Source organism: Camelus bactrianus, chromosome 14 (genome assembly GCF_048773025.1).
Source record: "Camelus bactrianus isolate YW-2024 breed Bactrian camel chromosome 14, ASM4877302v1, whole genome shotgun sequence".
NCBI lineage: Eukaryota > Metazoa > Chordata > Mammalia > Artiodactyla > Camelidae > Camelus > Camelus bactrianus.
Genome location: NC_133552.1, coordinates 33477803 through 33491989, shown reverse-complemented (window position 1 = coordinate 33491989; position 14187 = coordinate 33477803).

Sequence of the window (14187 nt, the reverse complement as noted above, 5' to 3'; positions counted from 1 at the left end):
AATTCTAGTTATCTTGCTATTTCCACCTCATGTGAAGACTTGAAGTCAAAGTAATCCATGAGGGTTAGAATCAGCTTCTTCTAAACTCCTGTCAATGTTAATATTTTTATTTCTTCCCATGAATTATGAATGTTTAAAATGATATGTAGAATACGGACTATTTTCCAGAAGATTTTCAGTTTACTTGGACCAGATAAATCTGAGGAATCACTCTCTATGGCAGCTACAGTCTTATGAAATATATTCCTTAAATAATAAGACTTGAAATTTGAAATTACTCCTTGATCCATGAGCTATAATATGGATGTGGTATTAACAGGCATGAAAACATTAATCTTGTTGTACAAGTTCATCAGAGCTATTGGGTGACCAGATGTATTGTCAGTGAAGAGTAATATTTTGAAACTTTTTTTTATGATCAATATGCCTCAACAGAGGGTCATATGAGTTTTGGAATGGTAAATGTGTACTGGCTTCAACTTAGTTACCAGCTGCATTAGTCTCTAACAAGAGTCAGCTTGCCCTTTGAAGAATGGGAGCCAGGCATTGATTTCTCCTCTCTAGCTTTGAAAGTCTTAGCATCTTTTCCCAATACAAAGCTATTTTACTTACATTGAGAATATTTTGATTAGTGTGTCCACCTTCATTAATTATCTTAGCTAGATGAATCACTGCATCTTCTACATCAGCAGTTTTAGGTTATGGAGATGGCTTTTTTCCTTAATCTTCATGTACCCACCTCTACTAGCTTCAAACATTTATTCAATAGCTTCCTTACCTCTCAGCCTTCATAGAATTGAAGAGAGTTAGGATCTTACTCTGGATTAGCCTTTGGCCAAAAAGAATGCTGCAGTTGATTATGTCTTTTATCTAGACCACTAAAACTTTCTCTATATCAACAATAAGGATGTTTCACTTCTTTATCACTCATGTATTCACTGTATTAGCATTTTTAATTTACTTCAAGAATTTTCCTTGGCATTCACAACTTGGTTAACTGTAACAAGAGGCCTAGCTTTTGGCCTATCTTGGATTTTGACATGCCTTTCTCACTAAGCTTAATCATTTCTAGCCTTTGATATAAAGTGAAAGACATGTGAGTATTCCTTGTAGCTGAACACTTAGAGGCCATTGTTAGATTATTAACTGGCCAAACGTGAATATAGCTGTGTCTCAGAATAGGGAATCCCTAGGAGAAGAAGAGAAACCAGGGAATGTCTTGTCAGTGGAGTAATATGAACACTAATATTTATTGATTAAGTTCACCATCTAATATGGGTGTAGTTTGTGTTTCCTCAAAACTAGTATGATAACAACATCAAATATCATTGATCATAGAATACCATAATTATAATATAATTAATAAATTTGAAACATTTTGATATTCACCAAAATGTGACACAGATATATGAAATGAGCATTTAGATTCCACATATGAGCAATTTCATATGGTATTTTTCTTTCTTTTTCTGGCTTATTTCACTTACAATGACATTCTCCAGAGCCAACCATGTTGATGCAAATGGCACTATTTATAATTTTTATGGCCGAGTAGTATTATATTGTATAAATATACCATAGCTTTGTGTAGTCATCTGTCCCTGGAAATTTAGGTTGTTTCCGTGTCTTGGTTATTGTAAATAGTGTTGCTATGAATATTAGGGTGTTTGTGTCATTTTGAATTAATGTTCATTTTGGATATATGCACTGGAGTTCATATTGCTGGGTCATATGGTAAGTCTATTTATAGTCTTTGGATGAAACTCCATAATGTTATCACAACAGCTGCACCAAACTGCATTTCCACCAACAGAGTAAGAGGTTTCCCATTCCTATACACTCTCTCTACCATTTATCATTTGTGGACTTTTGAATGATGGCTATTTTGACTGGTGTGAGATGTTACCTCATTATAGTTATGATTTGCATTTCTCTGATAATTAGTGACATTGAGCATTTTTACTGTGCCTATTTGTAATACTCTTGTCTTCATTACAGAACTGCTTGTTTAGGTCTTCTGCAAATTATTGGACTGAGTTGTTTGTTTTTTCTTAATAAGTCATATGAGCTGCTTATATATGTTGGATATCAAGCCCTTGTGGGCTTTATTTTTGAAAATATATTCACACATTCTGTATGTAGTCATTATGTTTTGCTGACGATTTCCTTTGCTGTGCAAAAGGTTGTAAGTTTATTTAGGTCTCATTTGTTTATTTTTGCTTTTATTTCTGTTGTTTTGGTAGACTTCCCTAGGAAAACATTGTTGAGATATATGTGAGATAATGATTTCCCTGTGTTTTCGTCTAGGAGGTTTACAGTGTCTTTTCTTATGTTTGTTTTTAAGCCATTTTGAATTTATTTTTAGGTATGGTGTGAGGGAGTATTCTAACTTCATTGATTTACATGTAATAGTCCAGTTCTCCCAGCAACACTTGCTGAAGAGACTGTCATTATTCTGTTGAATATTCTTACCTCTTATTTCAAAGACTAGTCAAAGCTTTATGAGTACATTTCTAGGCTCTCTATGCTGTTCCATGATCCATGCGTCTGTTTTTGTGCCAATACCATGTTGTTTTGATTACTGTACTTTTGTAGAATTTTCAGGATTCTGGGAGGGTTAGTCCTACAGCCTCATTCTTTATCTTCAGTAATGTTTTGGCAATTCTGTGTCATTAGTGATTCCATGTAAATTTTAATATGATTATTTCTACTTCTGTGAAATGTGACCTGGGTATTATAATGGGGACTGCATTATATCTGTAGAATGCCTCCTGGGTAATATCCATTTTAACAATATGGATTCTTCCAATCAAGGAGCATGGGATATATTTCCACTTTTTTACATCTTCTTTAATTTCCTTAATCAATATTTTATAGTTATCCATGTATAAGACTTTGACCTCCTTTGTTATATTTAATCATAAATATTTTATTAGTTTGGGTCCTACTTTTTAAATTTTTTATTGATTTATAATCATTTTACAATGTTGTGTCAAATTCCAGTGTAGAGCAAAAATTTTCAGTTACAAATAAGCACATATGTTCATTGTCAAATTTATTTCTCTGTGAGTTACCATAAACACTTGTATATAATTCCCTGGGCTATACAGTATAATTTGGCTTATCTATTCTATATTTTGAAATCCCAGTCTATACCTTCCCAACACCAGCCCAATTGGCAACCACAATTTTGTGTTCTATGTCTATTAGTCTGTATCTGTTTTGTATTTATGATTTGTTTGTTTGTTTCTTTGCTTGTTTAGATTCCACATAAGAGTGATCTCATATGGTATTTTTCTTTCTCTTTCTGGCTTACTTCACTTAGAATGACATTCTCCAGGAGAATCCATGTTGCTGCAAATGGCATTATGTTGTCGGTTTTTATGGCTGAGTAGTATTCCATTGTATAAATATACCACTTTTACTTTATCCAGTCACCTGTTGAAGGACATTTAGGCTGTTTCCATGTTTTGGCTATTGTAAATAGTGCTGCTATGAACATTGGGGTGCAGGTGTCATCCTGAAGTAGATTTCCTTCTGGATACAAGCCCAGGAGTGGGATTCCTGGGTCATAAGGTAAGTCTATCCCTAGCCTTCTGAGGAATCTCCACACTGTTTTCCATAGTGGCTGCACCAAACTGCATTCCCACCAGCAGTGTAGGAGGGTTCCCCTTTCTCCACAGCCTCTCCAGCTTTTCTCATTTGTGGATTTTTGAATGATGGCCATTCTGACTGGTGTGAGGTAATACCTCATTGAAGTTTTGATTTGCATTTCTCTGATAATTAGTGATATTGAGCATTTTTTCATGTGCTTTTTGATCATACGTATGTCTTCCTTGGAGAATTGCTTGTTTAGGTCTTCTGCCCAATTTTGGATTTGGTTGCTTATTTTTTTCTTTTTTTAACATTTTTTATTGATTTATAATCATTTTACAATGTTGTGTCAAACTCTAGTGTTCAGCACAATATTTCAGTCATTCATGGACATATACACACTCATTGTCACATTTTTTTCTCTGTGAGTTATCATAAAATTTTATGTATATTTCCCTGTGCTATACAGTGTAATCTTGTTTATCAATTCTAAAATTTTGAAATCCCAGTCTATCCCTTCCCACCCTCCACACCCCTAGTAACCACAAGTCTGTATTCTCTGTCTGTGAGTCTATTTTTGTCCTGTATTTATGCTTTGTTTTTGTTTGTTGGTTTGTTTTTGTTTTGTTTTTTTTTAGATTCCACATATGAGCGATCTCATCTGCTATTTTTCTTTCTCTTTCTGGCTTACTTCACTTAGAATGACATTCTCCAGGAGAATCCATGTTGCTGCAAATGGCATTATGTTGTCGGTTTTTATGGCTGAGTAGTATTCCATTGTATAAATATACCACTTCTACTTTATCCAGTCACCTGTTGATGGACATTTAGGCTGTTTCCATGTTTTGGCTATTGTAAATAGTGCTGCTATGAACATTGGGGTGCAGGTATCATCCTGAAGTAGATTTCCTTCTGGATACAAGCCCAGGAGTGGGATTCCTGGGTCATAAGATAAGTCTATCCCTAGCCTTCTGAGGAATCTCCACACTGTTTTCCATAGTGGCTGCACCAAACTGCATTCCCACCAGCAGTGTAGGAGGGTTCCCCTTTCTCCTCAGCCTCTCCAGCATTTGTCATTTGTGGATTATTGAATGACGGCCATTCTGGCTGGTCTGAGGTGATATCTCATTGTAGTTTTGATTTGCATTTCTCTGATAATTAGAGATATTGATCATTTTTTCATGTGCTTTTTGATCATATGTATGTCTGCCTTGGAGAATTGCTTGTTTAGGAATTCTGCCCATTTTTGGATTGGTTTTTTTTTTTTATAGTCTTATGAGCTGCTTATATACTCTGGAGATCAAGCCTTTGTCGGTTTCACTTGCAAAAATTTTCTCCCATTCTGTATGTTTTCTTCTTGTTTTACTTCTGGTTTCCTTTGCTGTGCAGAAGCTTGTAAGTTTCATTAGGTCCCATTTATTTATTCTTGCTTTTATTTCTTCTAAGAGAAAATTTTTGAAATATATGTCAGATAATGATTTGCCTAAGTTTCCCTCTAGGAGGTTTATTGTATCTTGTTTTATGTTTATGTTTTTGATCCATTTTGAGTTGATTTTTGTATATGGTGTAAGGGAGTGTTCTAGCTTCATTGTTTTACATGCTGCTGTCCAGTTTTCCCAATACCATTTGCTGAAGAGACTGTCTTTATTCCATTGTATATTCTTGCCTCCCTTGTCTAAAATGACTTGACCAAAATTTTCTGGGTTCATTTCCGGGCTCTCTATTCTGTTCCATTGGTCTATGTGTCTGTTTTGGTACCAATATCATGCTGTCTTGATGACTGTAGCTCTATAGTATTGTCTGAAGTCTGGGAGAGTTATTCCTCCAGCCTCTTTCTTTCTCTTCAGTAATGCTTTGGCAATACTAGGTCTTTGATGGCTCCATATAAATTTTATTATGATTTGTTCTAGTTCTGTGAAATATGTTCTGGGTAATTGGATAGGGATTGCATTATATCTGTAGATTGACTTGGGCAGTGTGACCATTTTAACAATATTGATTCTTCCAATCCAACATAATGGAATATCTTTCCATTTTTTAAAGTCTTCTTTAATTTCCTTCATCAATGGTTTATAGTTTTCTGTGTATAATTCTTTCACCTCCTTGGTTAGATTTATTCCCAGATATTTTATTACTTTGCGTGCTATTTAAATGGGATTGTTTCTTTTTCTTTTTCTGTTGATTTATCATTAGTGTAAAGAAATGCAACTGATTTTTGAATGTTAACTTTGTAACCTGCTACCTTGCTGAATTATTCAAACAGCTCTAGTAGCTTTTGAGTGGACCTTATAAGGTTTTCTATATATAGTAACATGTCATCAGCATATAATGACACTTTTACCTCTTCTTTTCCAATTTGGATTCCTTTTATTTCTTTCTCTTGCCTGACTGCTGTGGCCAGGATTTCCAAGAGTATATTCAGTAGGAGTGGTGATAGTCAGCATCCTTGTCTTGTCCCAGATTTTAGTGGGAAGTTTTTGAGTTTTTCACTTTTGAGTACTATGCTGGCTGTAGGTTTGTCATATATAGCTTTTATTATGTTGAGATTTGTTCCCTCTATACCCACTTTGGCGAGGGTTTTTTTATCAGAAATGGGTGTTGAATTTTATCAAATGCTTTTTCTGCATCGATTGAGAAGATCATGTGTTTTTTTTCCTTTCTCTTGTAGATGTGATGTATTACATTGACTTATTTGCATATGTTGAACCAGCCTTGTGTCCCTGGGATGAACCCCACTTAGTCATGATGTATAATGTTTTTTATGTGTTGTTGGATTCTATTTGCTAAAATTTTGTGAGGATTTTTGCATCTATGTTCATCAGTGATATTGGCCTATAATACTCTTTTTTTGAAGTGTCTTTGCCTGGCTTTGGTATCAGGGTGATGGTGGCTTAATAGAATGAGTTTTGGTGTATTCCCTCCTTTTCAATCCTCTGGAAGAGTTTGAGAAGGACTGGTATGAGTTCTTTGTATGTTTGGAAGGATTCCCCAGTGAAGCCGTCTGGTCCTGGACTTTTATTTGTAGGGAGGTTTTTGATTACTATTTCTATTTCCTTTCTAGTGATCGGATTGTTCAAGTGTTCAGATTCTTCTTGATTCAGTTTTGGTGGACAGTATGTTTCCAGAAACTTGTCCATATCCTCTTTGTTATCCAGTTTGGTTCCATAGAGTTTTTCATAATATTTTCGTATGATATTCTGTATTTCTATTTTGTTTGCTGTAATTTCTCAATTTTACTTTCTTATTTTGCTAATTTCTGCTCTCTCTTTCTTGTTTTTTGTGAGTTTGACCAGAGATTTGTCGGTTTTATTTATTTTTTCAAAAACCCAGGTTTTGGTTTGGTTGATTTTTTCTATGGTCTTTGTAAACTCTAATGTATTTAATTTCTCTCTGATCTTTATTATTTCCTTCCTTCTGCTGCTTTTTGGGGATTTTTGTTCTTCTTTTTCTAATTCATTCAGGTGGTGGGTTAAATTGTTTATTTGAGATTGTTCTTTTTTGAAGTAGTCCTGTATCGCTATAAACTTCCCTCTTAGCACTGCCTTTGCTGTGTCCCATAGGTTTTGAGTGGTTGTGCTTTCATTATCATTTGTCTCAAGGTATTTTTTAATATCAGCTTTGATTTCCTCATTGATCCATTGTTTTTTCAATAACATATTGTTTAATTTCCCTGCTTTCCTTTTTTTCTCCTTTGTTTCTCGGGTGTTGATTTCTAGTTTCATGGCATTGTGGTCAGTAATGATGCTTGAGATAATTTCTATCTTCTTATAATTGTTTAAGATTTTTTTCTGCCCAAGTACATGATCGATTCAGAAAATGATCCATGTGCACTTGAAAAGAATGTATCCTATTTTTTGGGTGTGTAATGCTCTGAAAATATTCACGAAATCAAGTTTTTGTATTCTAGTATTTGATTTCTCCGTTGCCTTGTTTATTTTCTATCTGCAAGATCTGTCTCGTGATATTAATGCAGTGTTAAAATCTCCAACTATGATTGTATTCCCATCAATATCCCCCTGTATCTCTGTTAGTAATTCTTGTATGTACTTAGGTGCTCCTATATGGGGTGCATATATATTAACAAGTGTAATATCCTCATCTTGTATCACTCCTTTAATAATTATAAAATGTCCTTCTTTACCTATCTTTATGGCCTTTGTTTTAAAGTCTTTTTTGTGTGAAATCAGTACCACAACACCTGCTTTTTTGGCTTTTCCATGTGCATGGATTATCCTTTTCCATCCTTTCACTCTCAATCTATATGTGTCCTTCTCCCTAAAGTGGGTGTCTTGTATGAAGCATATTGAAGGTTCTTGCTTTATTATCCAGTCTGCCACTCTATGTCTTTTTACTGGAGCATTTAGTTCATTAACATTTACAGTAATTAATGATAGATGTGTGTTTATTGTCATTTTGAACTTATTTTTGCAGTTGGATTGGTATATCCTCTTTGTTCTTTTCTTCTTCCTTTTGTGGTTTGGTAATTTTCCTTTGTATTATCATGGATTTTATTTAATTTTATTGACTCCCTTGTAAGTTTTTGGCTTGTGGTTACCCTTTTTTGTAACTCTATTATCCCATTACTATAACTGTTTTTTTTAAACTGATATTAACATGATCTCAAACCCATCCTATTGTTAAAAAATATTTAAAAAGCAAGAAAAAAAATTCTATATTTCCCTGCCTCCCTCTCCCACTCTTAGTGATTTGTATGTCTTCTTTTATACTTTTGTTTTTACTTTATTTGTAATTCATGAGTTATCACCTTTCCAGGTGTGAGTTTCTCATTTCTGTAGCATCCTGCTGCTTTTCTATTTAGAATAGACCGTTCAATATTTCTTTTAGCATGGGTTTAGTGTTGCTAAACTTCTGCAGCTTTTTTTTTTGTCTGTGAAACTCTTTATTTCTCCTTGTATCCTCAAGGATAGCCTTGCTGGATAAAGGATCCTAGGCTGCATCATTTTTCATTCAGGGATTTGAATATATCTTGCCACTCCCTTCTGGCCTGTAGTGTTTGTGTAGAGAAAACAGCTGAAAGCCTTATGGGGGTTCCCTTGTAACTTACTCTTTGCTTTTCTCTTGCTGCCTTTAGAATCATTTCTTTATTCTTGTCTCTGGCCATCTTGATTATGATATGTCTTGGTGTGGGTCTATTTGGGTTCTTCCTGTTTGGGGCCCTCCAAGCTTCGTGTACTTGTATATCTGGTTCATTCTTTAAGTTTGGGAAGTTTTCAGTCATGATTTCTTCAAAAACCTTTTCAATCCCCTTTGATCTTTCTTCCCCTTCTGGGACCCCTATTATGCTAAGTTTGGGATGCTTTATATTATCCCATAGGTCCCTTATGCTATTTTCATTATTTTTTATTTGCTTATCTTGTAGTTCTTCTGAATGGGTGCTTTCTATTGCTCTGTCTTCTAGATCACTAATTCGTTCCTCTGCATTATCTAGTCAGCTTTGCACAGCTATTATATCATTCCTCATATCTGTCAATGGGTTTACCGATTCTATTCTGCTCTTCTTTATAGCTTCAATTTCATTTTTGATATATTTCCTATCTCTAAACACTATCTCTTTTAATTCCTTCAGCACTTTGATCACTCCTTTTTTGAAATCTTGCTCTAGTAAGTTATCGATATCTATTTCATTTATCCTTCTTTCAGGGGATTTCTCTTGTTCTTTTAATTGGGAAAGGTTTCTATGCTTCTTCATCTTGATCATACCTCTCTGGCACTGTGGTTTATGGATTATCAATTGTCTATTTTTGTCCTTAAGTATTTTATCTATCTAATGTCTATTTAGGAATAGAACTTAGGAAAAAAAGAAATAAAATAAGAGAGAGAGAGAAAAATTTTAAAAGAAGGGAGAAAGAGGGTTTGAAATCAGTGTATAATGAATAATAGAAGAGCGAGTTGTAGCAGAGTGTTAATCGGGTTAAGACGTCCTTTTAAAACCTTTAAGAAAAAAAGGCGGGTGGAAGATGAATAGATTTATTTGAAACCTGTGTCTAATCAATAACAGGACATCAAAACCCAAGAGAAATAAAAATGAATTAAAAAGGAAAAATTAAGAGGGTAATTGAAAATAGAACAGGTAAAAACAGATTAAAATAAAAATGTGAGGGTTGTCGGTGTTCTGGATTCTGTGTGCTTTTAATTTGAATTCTTTTTGTCTTTGTCTTGTTTTGGAAGCTCAGCTTGCTCTTTTCAGAAGCCCTCCATTGAGCCCTCTTCTGTGCTGTTCCCAGTACCTGTCAGCAAGCAGATCGCTCCTCCTCCTAACAAACACTGGGTCAGGTGCAGCTCTCCTCTGCTGTGGGTGGGCGGGTCACTGCCCCTCCCGATGCCGCAGTCAGATGTTGCAGACTGGCCAGGTAGGAGGGAGGGTCGTGCCCCCTCCCAGCTCCTCTGTCAGGGGCTGTGTTCCTGCCCAGAATGTGGGGGGCCACTCTCCCTCTACCTGAGCTGGTAGCTCCACTGCTCTGTGTGGCTGCGAGCTCTGCCCTGGTCAGTGCTGTGCAGGTGGTTTCAGGGAAGACCGAGGGACAGCCTTGTCCCTGCTCCAGGCCAAAACCCATCTCCTAGTTTGTCTTTGTGGAGCAAGTTCTCTGTGGAACCAGGATGGGAGGATCCTATCTGCCCCAGGCTGTAGACCAGTCTCAGTCTGGCCTTTGAGGCTGCTAAGCCCTTCGGTGCGGATGTAGGTTTCTCCCCCACCCACACCTGGGTGCTAAGCACTGGAGGATATGGCGTCTGTGCCTGAGCCCCACCTTTCTTCCCACAGAAAAGTTTCCATGGGTTTTCAGAGATGGGAGTATGCACCCTTCCCCTGAGAGCACATCAACCTTGCTGTTTTATGGAGGGCCCAGTTTGTTCTGCCCTGTACACCCACAGCCATTGCACACAGCCCCTTGTAGTCCCTCGGGGCTGCCTTAGTGCAGCCACCCCCATCCTCTGCCCAGCTTGTGCAGCCTGTCCCTGCCTGCCGCTGCCAGCCCATATCTCAGGCTGTGTGTTGGGGGACCCTCTTTGCTCGTTTATCTTAATTCTGTCAGTCAAGGTCTGCTCCATATTGATCCGAGCCTCAGAGGCTCCCCCTCCATCCCGCTGGCCTCTCAGTTGGAGAGGGGAGACCCAGCGAGCGAGCACCAGTCCTCCTTTGCCACTCCCTCCCTGTGGGACCCGTCCCGCACTGCTTTGCCTTTTCTTCTTTCTTTTTTCCTTTTCTCCTACCAGATTTTTGGCATCTTTATCTTTTGAAGAGGGCGATGTTCTGTTGGAGTTCTGCAGGTGCTCTGGTTGGCTGAGTGGGTCTGTAGTTGTGGGTCTTGGTGCATTTGTGGGAGAGGGTGAGCTGCAAGCACCCTCCTACTCTGCCATCTTCTCTGAGTCCCCTGGTTTTCTCCTTTCTTAACATCCAGCTTCTTTTCTTTTTAGGGTAGACCTTTCAATATTTCTTTTAGCATGGGTTTTGTGTTGCTAAACTCTTTTAGTTTTTACTTGTCTGTGAAGTTATTTATCTCTCCTGCCATTGTAAAGGATAGGCTTGCTGTATAAGGTATTGTAGGTTGCATTTCTTTTCATGACTTTGAATGTATTTGACACTCCTTTCTGGCCTGTAATGTTTGTGTAGAGAATCAGCTGAAAGCCTTTTGGAGGTTCCTTGTAACTAACACTTTGTTTTGCTCTTGCTGCCTTTAGGATCATTTCTTTATCCTTAACATTGGCCATCCTAATTATAATATATCTTGTGTGGGCCTGTTTTCATTCTTCTTTTTGGGACCAATATTTGCAATGTGGAAATCAAACTTTATATGCAGTTTGAGATGCATTTAGTCTCATTGGCATTTGAACACAGAGCTTCAACAAGCAGCCCAGGAAATGTTGGAAATATTGATTGCAGGTCTCTTCAATATGTTACCAGCTACTTCAAATCATAAGAACAAGTTCTATTCCCTGAAAGAAATGACTGTGTAAAAGTTTCTTCAATGCAGAGCAGGTAACACGTATATTTTCTGCATAGCACACAGGTCATTATTTACTTTGTGAAACATATTTATCATACTCATCTTTAGAACATAAAGATTAGAGTAAACTGTAAGTTCCTCTAAGAAGGAAGGTATTGTAGAATTTTTAAACTATGAATTACATCTTTCACACTTAAAATATATCTTTAACTCAGTGAAATAACACATTTCATCCTGTTTCTAACTAACAGAAACAAAAATCGACTTATTGTGGTTAAGTGTTTATGTCATTCATAGCCTTCACTTCCCTACCCAATTCAACACACTTGATAGAGTTCAAATGAACATAAACATTACAAATGATGGATTTACAAGAATATGGAGCAATTTTTACTTGTATCATACTGTAAATAAAACTACTCTTCCCAAAAAAACTCAGAGAAAAGCTATGTAATAGTGGCTTTTTAAAAATCTTCACCACTAAAGGAATCTTTACATTGTATGCTAGATCCAAATAACCCTAGCCTGAGTCTCACCTATACAACTCTTTTGAAATAATTTCCTCTATCCTATAGAAACACTAATGTTCTGTATCTTTGAAATTAAATATTACTTGTATCTGCTCCTTGAGTTTAGATTCATAACTAAGAGAATATTATATATTGAAGTTCATTCTACACCTTAAGTAATATAGATACATTTAAAGAGTGCAAACTATCCTCTTGTGCAGTCTCAAGTTTTTTCACTCTTTTGGGTCTTTCATTCCAGAGCGTCACATAGCAGAGCCATAAAGGTCAGTAAATTTTGATTTCAGGTCTCTTTAACATTTCAATAGCTACTCCAAATATTAGGCAAAAGTTCATTTCCATGAGAGAAATATCTGTGTAAAACTTCCTTCATCTGTATTGTAAGTAACACATATATTTTATATATAAGACACAAGCCATTCTTTATTTTGTGAAAGTTTTCTCTCATATTCATATTTAGAACAGAACTTAACAGAATTTGAAATATCCTCTAGGAAGCACAATATGACACTATTTTCAAATTATGTATTACATATTTCATGTTTGAAATATATATATTTCTCCATTAAAGAAAATAATGCAGTCTATTTCCTTCTTGGGAAAATAACAATTGAATTATATTTTATGTGGTCTCATGTTTATGTCATTTATGCCTTCACTTTCTCGCTCCTTTCAGTACACTTATTATAGGTCAACAGTAAATAGGTATTAAAAAATGCTAGATTTACAATGGCACAGAGAGAATCTCTACTTCTGTCCCACTATGAACAAAAACTTCCTTCACAGAAAGAGCATGAGAAGTATAACTATGTGCTGGTACCTTTATAAAAATATCTTCCACAACTAGAGGAAATTTTCCAACCTATGTGAATTGCAAGTTACTTTATCCTTATTCTGTGTTACAGGATTCTTTTGCAAAACCTTTCCCTCTAGCCTATAGAAATAAATTTGTCCAATATCTGTGAAATTCAGCACTACTCTCCTCAGCTGCTTTTTTGTACTTCCATACACTGAGAGAAAACTGTGCCTTAAATTTTATTCATGAATCTTGGGTGAAATATTTTCATTTACAAATTGGGAAATCAGCCTTTGCATACAGTTGAAACAGTGTTCTCTCTCTTCTTCTTTTCAGCATGTAATGTTCCCTCAGCATAATGGGAAATGTTACAGAGGATTTATTGCAGGTCTGTTCAGTGTTGCATTAGCTGCCCCAAATCTTAGACATATGTTTTATTCACTGAAAGAAATGCCTGTATACAACTTATTTCCTCTGTGTTGCAGGTGCTAACTAAAACTTGGCACTTACCACCTAACTCTGCTTGGATTAAATTGTGAGCTGCTGGAAACCACTGACCTCTAACACATCCTGCAAGGAGTTCAGGATGGAAGTCAGGAATAAGGCACTCTGTGCTCTGGGAAAACTGGTGGAACAGTTCTTCCGATAGTTAAATATTTTCAGGAGAATATTTTATAAGCACAAATTCTTGTTTCTCTTCCTGTCTAGAAAAATTCTAAATTAATCAATGATTATGACTGCTACTTGTGGCTAGCAGCAAGCCCCTGCATAAATGTGGGCTTGATTACACATACAAACCCTATTCACTGAAATCACATATAATACTGAGTTCTTCCCTACCTCCTCAGAACAATATCTCAGAGATTTCTGGGATGTTGCATCCCAGGCTATAGTCCTCATTTTGCCCCAAATAAAACTTAACCCACAACTCTCATGTTGTGAGATTTTATTTCATTCAAAAGTTTTGGTGGACACTACAAAGGGATCCAGAGAAGACTTTTATACTTTCCCTGAACTCCATGAGGAACTGAAGCCTTGCTACCAGCAGAGGCCCTTTGTGCCCATCCACATCCTTGGAGATTCCAGATGAATTTGGGTGAGTCTCTTGTTCTTGAATCCTCTATATTGGTTGAGAATCCTGAGTTTTATTTTGCAGTTTGTCCAAGTACCTGGCCTTCCAGTTGAGATATACTTGGGGGAAATACCCACCAGAGGAGATGTGCTGGTTGGGGCTTCATTGAAAGATACCAGGAAAATACACACCCACTGAAGAAGTGCTGGATGGGGCCTGGTTGAAAGATACCAG